This window comes from Triticum dicoccoides, chromosome 5A (assembly GCF_002162155.2).
Source record: "Triticum dicoccoides isolate Atlit2015 ecotype Zavitan chromosome 5A, WEW_v2.0, whole genome shotgun sequence".
Taxonomy (NCBI): Eukaryota; Viridiplantae; Streptophyta; class Magnoliopsida; order Poales; family Poaceae; genus Triticum; species Triticum dicoccoides.
Window position 1 is genome coordinate 646,721,676 of NC_041388.1, and position 8,885 is coordinate 646,730,560.

The 8,885-nt window shown below is 47.5% G+C and overlaps 1 pseudogene; it reads right to left on the reverse strand.

Moving 5' to 3' along the window:
- Positions 1–2,735: 2,735 nt before the first annotated feature.
- LOC119298249 lies at positions 2,736–3,729 on the reverse strand (annotated as a pseudogene).
- Between the last annotated feature and the right edge of the window lie 5,156 nt (positions 3,730–8,885).

An 8,885-nucleotide genomic window follows, 5' to 3' on the forward strand; every position in this document is an offset into this window, starting at 1 on the left:
GTCCTTACAATGGGCCGAAGAAAAGGTACAGTCACTTATCCAACTTTTGCAAAATATGTATGTTCTTTCAACCCTGTGCAAATAAGTGTGCGCTTTTTAGTGCTAGGAAAAGTAGGAGAAATGAGGCTCCATGGGAAGCTGCAAGTAGTCCTCGAGCTGTGACAAGGAGGTAAATAACTTGCTTGCTTTCTTATTTACAATATTTTATGTTGCTTTCTTATGATATAGTTTCTTTTCCTAGTCAAACGGCATTATCTCCTGGGCCAGTTACAAGGAGCCAAACTGGAATGTCCCCTGCGAAGACTCCATCCAAATATCCTGCAAATTCAATGACGAATCCTCCCAAAAAGCTCACACCGAAGAGGAGGAAGCTCGATCTGTGATATTTGTTTTAGTCACTAGAGAGAGTCATTTGCGATGCAGTCATTTGCAAGTTCTGTGCTATCAAGTTCGTGACGTTTGAAGTTATTTTTTCAATAATTTTATGAGATGTGAACTCACCTCGATAAGTAGATGGTCAAGCATAAACTACTTATTATGTCTTTTCCTCATGTAACATTCTACCGGATGGCACTTTTATCTGATATATCTTGTTATTTTGAGATACTCATCATTTGTTGAAATCATTAGTGTGTGTGTTTTCATATATCTATCGTACGCCAACTGCCAGATAACTTGGCAAATCTAGATGCTACTGTGTACGCTTGCTACCAGTCGACATTGTTGGCCTCGCACGAACTGATCTAGAGGCCAGCGATCAGTTCGATCTTTTGTTTCCCTACTATAGTCGTAGCATGTCAATTGTCAAAAGTAAAAAAAAAAATGAAAATCGTTGCACCTAAAAAAGGATCGTAGCATCTAGCACTGGGCACCACGCTTTTTTTTTTGTCTTGGAACGATGGATCAATATACGACCTGTGTGTAGCGATCAATGTAGCGATCGATGTGTATACGATCTGTGACACGCTTTTTTTGTCTTGGAACGATGGATCAGTATACGACCTGTGTGTAGCGATCGATGTGTATACGACAGGTGTACATGTGGGATCTTTTACATTTTCACTTAGCACTAATCATCTCTTACGCTCTAGTCCCTGGTTAACATTTTGTCAAGAAAAAATAAACTTTGTAGTTATAATCAAATTCCAACGAACTTAATAATAAATAGTCCATTCTCTCCCTGTTCAGTGTCTGACAATGGCTAAACTTTTTTTTTGTGGGGTAACAACGGCTACAGATAACTGAAGTTTAACTGTTGTACATTTCAGTTAACTCTGTTTCACTGCATGTACTTTCAACGGCCGACAAGAGTAATCTGCATAGCTTAATGCCCGGGGTTGAGTTGGAGCAGATCCACGAGCTTAATGCTACTTTCCAGGAGGCTGATGGGACTCAGGATGGGAATGAGCTGACCTAGCCCTGTTGGCCTCGAGGCCAATTTTGGAGGCCGTGGGCCGACCCATTTCAAAAGAAACCAGCGACCTCGCTGGCCCGATGGGTATCCCGGGTCGACCCAAGTTCTAGCTTTTATATATTTTTCCGGCGGTGGTTGCACTTAGAACATTCTCTAAAATATATTTTAATGATACAACAAAATTATGACCTGAACAAGGATGATAATATGAAATATATAAAGTTTCTTACATCTAATTTATAGAGACACATCGATCAAATTGATTCCATTACGTGTAGTAAGCTAGCTGATTCTTTCTTTTCTAATTTACAAAGACGAAGCTAGCTCACGTAGCAGTACGTGTAATAAGCTAGCTTGCTAATTGGTACTCTAAGTTTGCCGACGCATGATGAATAATTGGTGTACTAAACCTGGATGTATCGACTTTTACCGATATGCTGCACTCGCCAGTACTACTTGTGTCAATTTCTCTGAACTTCCTGTCCCCGAACACACCTGAAGAAATTGACACCTTATCTGAAGAATTCGACAGCTACCAGAAAGACGGACGGCTAGGATGCGCTCCACTTGTGAAAGATCAATGCCCCTCGAAAACCAAGGGCTCCCCTGTTCAGTGTCCGACAAAGGCTACAGTTGACTGAAGTTTCTTTTCTGAAAATATACAGTCAAATGAAGTTTAACTTCTGTAAGCTTGAGTTAACTCTTTTTTTTGCGGGAGACAGTTAACTCTGTTCACTGCGTGTAACTTCAGTTAACCTTCTGCGATTCGTTGAACTTCAGTTAACCTTCTGCGATTCGTTGAATGGGTTATCATCTTATTCTCCAAGTATTATTATCTGTAGCTACTGGTAAAAGTAGAAGCACACTAATTGGTAGATCAAATTAATCGTGTTGTTTCCTTTTATGTCTTTCAGTCCTTTGTTGTCAGTAAATTATTTGGCGTGGAGAAAAGGCCATGGTGCTCTAAATCACTGTCTGATTCATAAATAATATTTTGTTATTTCCTGATGCTTTGACTGGTTTAGTTTCAGCTAAACCGAATGAGTGCTCAATTTTTTCAGTTTCAGTTGTCAGGACACTATACAGAGCATGGAACATCTAGAAGGACAGAAATCGACGCGTCTTTAATCACAAAGCTTTGCTAGAGTCTGCTCTCCTTCAGCTCCTCAAGCAGGACATTCTACAACCAACTCTCTCAGTCCGCTGGCTTTCTGATGTCGACAACAGCCCAGAACCTGAACCTGATTGATGTTCTTCTCTCATTTTCTTTGGGTTGGGCCACCTAAAAAAACGGCTTTGTAATGCAACCTTTGTACTTTATTTATGAAGATTTTCTTCGCTTCTCCAATGTGTCCTCTATGAAAGATTGGCAAGTCACCTTGACATCCTTGACATCCTTGAAACCTGATAATTTGTTAAATTGAAGGCAAGCATCCTTAAGCTGGTGGCAGTTATGTTGGTGAGCTAAAGTCAATGTGGTTGCCACAGTGTCCTTGTTCAGATCCTCACAAAGGATACTTTGGCAAACCAGCTTGAGCCTATCCATTCCATATCTATCTGCAGCCACTAGTAAAAGTCGGACCATCTCATCCTTGCAGCTAGGCAAAGAGTCAGTATAGATGAAATGGAGCAGGGCCTTGAAAACAGCAGGTTGCATGTCCTGGATGGTTATGCACTGCCCCGGCCTCGTCTCCTGCATTGACCCATAGAGCTCTTCTTTCGAAACAGGCGACCGTATAGCAAGAACAAACCTATGTGCTTCAATCATATCTCCTCCAACAATAAAACTAACATCAAATCCCTCCTTTTCTTCGAGCAACTTGGCAACGTGGTCAGTCATGTTAGCCGTGGCATGTCGATTTTGGTTTCCGTCATGTGGCCTCTTGAAAAACAGTGGCAGTGCATTCAATCGTCAAGCGATCATTCCTAAGTTACACAAATCCCCCGATCTCACTTCGCCTTATGAAAATAGGAGTCAGTGGAGCAAACCTACTAATATCACCGGACAAAATCCTAGGACCTGTTTTATGCATTGAATATGAGATTCCAGTGCACTGGTCCACCAGCCTCATGTCGCAGGACGCCCGACGTTCAGTGATGCACACAAGCTCAAGATAAACTGAGATGTAATCTTGGCCTTCTCCTTTGTACCCATCAGGGTAGAAGCGTATTACCCAGTTGTGGTCGCCGACCATGAAAACCCCGGACCGTATGTAACTGTTGTCGTCGTGGCCCATACCTCTGTGCTTGTTGTAACCCAAGATATTGAACACATGTGTGCCTTGAGCCTCCTCCAGTGGGGTGCACATAGACATCGTCTTAGAGCCTCCTCCAGTGGGGTGCACATAGACATCGTCTTACATGTCTTCATCACGTGAAGAGAAGGAAAGATTGCCGGCATAGAGGAGAAAGAATCACCGCGACTGCGCCGTTGGGTGCTGATGTGAAGGAAAAACGCATTAATCCCAGAGAAAAGCAGAGGGAAAGAGAATCAGGATACATGGGAGTCATCTAGGTGTACCTTCAGGCCTTTGATGGTGACCGGAGGTTGCGGCTGTGGTGGCGGTGCCGAGGATCTAGTCGCCCCGACTTCCCTTTTTTATGTGAGATTTTTTTTGAGGAAAGACCATCATGACTAGATTTATTGAGTAGAAATAACGTTTACATCATCCACGAGCTCCTTCACCAAACAGTCAAGACGCTCATCCAACCAACTAAGAGAGTACTTATTACTAAAACTAAATTTCGCTAGCGCATGAGCTACTTGATTACAAGAACGTAAACAATGCTTAAAGATAACCTTTCCAATTGAAGAGACTATATCCACACATATGTCCGGCCACCAGACGCCGATGATTTAAGCCACATAGCCCAACAATCTGGAGATTCAGCCAGGAAATTTTGGACTAGGTTCCTAACCAAAAAGAACCAGATTGTCGACTGTCCGGATGCCGAAGCCCTAGCGTCCTTTAAACATAGCATCCGCAACGAATGGCTCGCCCGCCACCTCGGCCAAGAAAAGCAGAATTCTATGGCAGCCCTCATGGCACTCATGACCCGCTTTTGCGCGGGTGAGGATAGTTGGTTGGCTCGCAGCAAAAACATAGCCAGCGATGCAGGCCCCTTTAAGGTTAGGAACCGCAACGGAGGCAGCCAGTGACGCAACAAACACAAACGCCGAAGCAATGAAGACAACACCGATGACACTGCTGTCAATGCCGGATTCAGCGCCTCCAAGTCCGGTCAGCGGAAAAAGCCATATAAAAGAAACAATCAGGGACCATCCAGCATGGACCGCATACTCGACCATCCGTGCCAAATCCATGGCACCCCAGACAAACCAGCCAACCATACCAACAGTGATTGCTGGGTTTTTAAGCAAGCCGGCAAGTTAAATGCCAAAAACAAGGAAAAGGGATCGCAGAGCGAAGACGATGATGAGGAGCCCCTGCAGCCAAACACAGGGGGACAGAAGAAGTTTCTCCCTCAGGTCAAAACGGTGAACATGATATATGCTACACACATCCCCAAGAGGGAGCGCAAGAGCGCACTTAGGGACGTCTATGCGATAGAGTCAGTCGCCCCAAAATTCAATCCATGGTCATCATGTCCGATCACTTTTGATCGTCGGGATCATCCGACCAGTATCCGGCATGGCGGACCAGCCGCACCAGTCCTAGACCCAATCATTGATGGATTCCACCTGACGTGAGTCCTCATGGACGGTGGCAGCAGCCTCAATCTGCTCTATCAGGATACAGTGAGAAAAATGGGCATTAACCCATCACGGGTCAAGCCCACAAGGATTACCTTTAAAGGAGTCATACCAGGCGTAGAGGCCCGCTGTACGGGCTCAATCACACTATAGGTTGTCTTTGGATCTCCGGACAACTTCCGAAGCAAGGAGTTAATCTTCGACATCGTCCCCTTTCGCAGCGGCTATCACGCACTGCTTGGACAAACCGCATTTGCTCGATTCAATGCGGTACCTCACTACGCTTATCTCAAGCTCAAGATGCATGGACCACGTGGTGTCATAACAGTCAATGGAAATACGGAACGCTCCCTCCGTACCGAGGAGCATACCACGACCTTAGCAGCAGAAGTACAATGCGACCTTTTCCAGTAGAACCTTAATTCGGCGGCCGAGCCCCCGGACACCATTAAGAGAGTCCGGACTATCCTGCATCAAGACAGCCCGGCTCGTCAAGAGCTTAACTAGCAATTTGGCCTCCGTCCCAGTCCCAATCAAACGGCGGCATTTGTACCGCGCGTACATAACTACGCACTCAAAATTCCATGGGCATCGATGGAGGCATAGCTAGCCCATGATCCACGGTGCGGCTCGACCGACCCTGGATCCGAACACCTTCACTTTTTCTTTTTCATTTCAGGTTTTTCTCTTCTCGAGGCTTTTTCTAGTAACCTGATCATTGGACCGATCACGGGACAGATACACCAAGGAGGCAAGGAGCTTTGACGTACAAGGGAATCCCCAGGCGGTCTCTGCTAACGATTGCTATACCTGTTTTACATACCCGCACGTAGCTCGCTCTTGGTCATGGCATGTTAAATAGCCTTACTTGCTCATCGCATTGCTTGCACAAGTACACCTCGACGTATTAATCAAATTACAGTGGAAAATATTTGGCAGCATCAGCTTATTCCTTGATTTTTTCCTTACCTCTGTATTTATTACTCATCGCACCTGTACACTCTGGTATGTATTACTTTGCCAGGGGATTCATCGCGCCCCGCAATACGGCAACAAAGTCCAAACACTTTTTACAGTATAGTTCGGCACACCAAACTTATAGCATTATATGCATCGGCTCCGAATCATGTCTTTGGTCAATAGTTGGGTTGCCCGGCTCCCGTGCTTACTACCTTATGTTCCGCTATATCGGCTAGGGCAGTAAAGGGAGAACTACTATGATTGTGTCACGGTTCTTCCGGACGAGCACCTCAGTAGAGAAAGCCGAAAACTGACTGTCATGATGCAGCGAGAGTTGGTCAGCTGTTCGAGAGGTTTCAAATCCTTAGAGATTTTTTTTCCGCTTTATGCAAGGAATCGGTTTTTATTCGATCAGGTGTGTATAGCGCCCCTAGCTCGTCCTCCTTGTGCAACTCGACCAACTATATCAGCTGGTCACTGAAGGGCACCGGATGTTCTGGTCCAAGGTATTGAGACCAGAACAGCTTCTCCGTAGAACTCCCTTCTTCGGCTTGATAGAACTCGGCAGCATCCGATACGCTGCGCGACAAATATGTAAACACCCCTGGAGAGCTCCAAATTCGGGTAAGTAAAAGGAACGTTTCCTTCGCAGACTTGCTTTGCATAATGAAAGCCCTACCTGCGGCGATCTTCTTGGCCGCCTGGATTTCCTGAAGGGCGCTCTAGGCTTCGGCTCGGGCATATTGTGCGCTCTGGCGGGCCTTCGCAAGTTCAGACCCTTGCGTCTTAGAATCACACTCCAGGGACTCGTACTTCTTGACGGCGTCGTGGAGCTCTTGCTGGACCTCGCTGATCCGAGCCTCGTGCTTCTCGCGCACGTCGCATTCCTTGGTCGCTTTGTCCTCGGCTTCGGCTAACGCCTTCTTGAGGGCCGCCACCTCGGTCGTGGCCCCTAATAAAGTTCATGGCACTTTAATCAGCACGAACCATTCATCCTTCCTAAATATACATGAAGGCTACTACATACCTTGGCTGTCCTCCAGCTGCTTCTTCACGAGGCCGAGCTCTTTTTCGGCCCGCTCCAGGTTCTGCTTCAGTCCGAAGACCTCCGCAGTATGAGCGGCAGCAGCCAGCAGCGACACCTGCTTATTCACATAGACATCTTATGTTAGACTCCTACGAAAATTATTTTGATCCTCTGTTGGGCTTTTCCTTTCCGGACACCGAACATAGCATCAGGGGCTACTGTCTACACTGTGATATTCTCTCTACAATTACATTACTTATCTCAAAGCCTATTATAAGGCTAGCACAGGCTTCGGTCAGTCCGCTTTTGGCGGACAAAACCTTCTCGATCACCGCACCCATAAGGATATGGTGTTCATCCACAATGGAAGCGCCTCACAACACTTCCAGCAGATTATCTGGTGCCTTTGATTAGACAGAGGTCACCGGTGGAACAGGCACACCCCCTCCTTTCATGGAAGGCTGCTCGCTTGACTCCGGAGCCGTGTAGGTCTCCGGCTGGGGGCCGAATTGAACTTGGCCCCCACCACCAGCCCCCATGGGGCCTTTTTCCCCCATGTGTCCGGAGGCCGAGGAGTCATCCTTTGGCGCCACCCCGACGACCTCCGAAACCTCTCCCTGACCTAAGAAGGTCCTTTCGGACACCACCTCGTCATCACCCTTGGCCGAGGGAGAGTGAGCAGGCGGCGGTGAGACGCTGGCCATCTCCTTTGAATCCAGCGAGCCTCCTGTTGAGGATCGTGGGGAGCTGTCACGGGCCAGACTGCAATAGCATAATTTAAACATATTAATATTACAAAGTGGAAAGGCTAGACATTTGGACGTGCATAAGGTACTTACAAGGCAGCCTGAGGCTTGGTTCGGGGGGGGGGGGCTCCAGACTGCTATCATCATCCCATGCGGAGTTATCCGTGAGGGAGCCCTTCCCCCTCTTGGGCGCCTTCGCCTCCAGAGTTGGGGAGGCCCCCCTTTTCTTCCTTCCCTCCTCAGGGGGGAGTCGTTTTCCTCCTCCTCTTCGTCATTGTCTTCGGCGGCCGAAGAGTGAGTCTCGTCTCCGGACATCACGTCCGAATCACCTTTTCGGCAAAGGCCACTCCTGGCCCCTTTGGCCGTGTTCTTAGCCTTCTTCTCCGGCACATCATAAGGCGCCGAAAACAGCATCTTCGTCAGAAGTGGGGTTTCTTGGTCTTCGGATAGTTGAGCCGGACAGTTAATCCGCCCCGCTATATCGATCCAGGCCTGAAAAATTGATAGGAAGGCTTAGACTCCTTCCTCAAAATATGCCAGTAGAGGGTATACCTTGAAAACATGAAAGAACTTACCAAATTGGCTTGGCGTTTTAAGCTGAGCCCGCGATCCTCGGTCGTGGGCGGTGGTGTCTTGCCGGCCTTGAAGAGCAGTTTCTAGATGTCTTCGTGCGCCGTGCCGAAGAGCTCTAGTAGCGTTTGGTGCTTGACCGGATCGAACTCCCATAAATAGCAAGTCCGGCATTGGCACGGAAGGATCCAGTGAATGAGCATAACCTGGATCACATTGATGAGTTTGATCCTCTTGGTTATCATGTTCTGGACGCACGTCTGGAGCCCAGTCAGCTCGCTCAAAGAGCCCCAGGTTAGGCCCTTCTCTTGCCAGGAGGTGAGCCACATCGGAGCTCCGGATCGGAATCCGGGGGCCGCCGCCCAATTGGTGTTGCGCGGCTCGTGATGTAGAACCACCCCGACTGCCACCCCTTCACTGTCTCCACAAAGGAGCCATCGAGCCAGGTGAAAT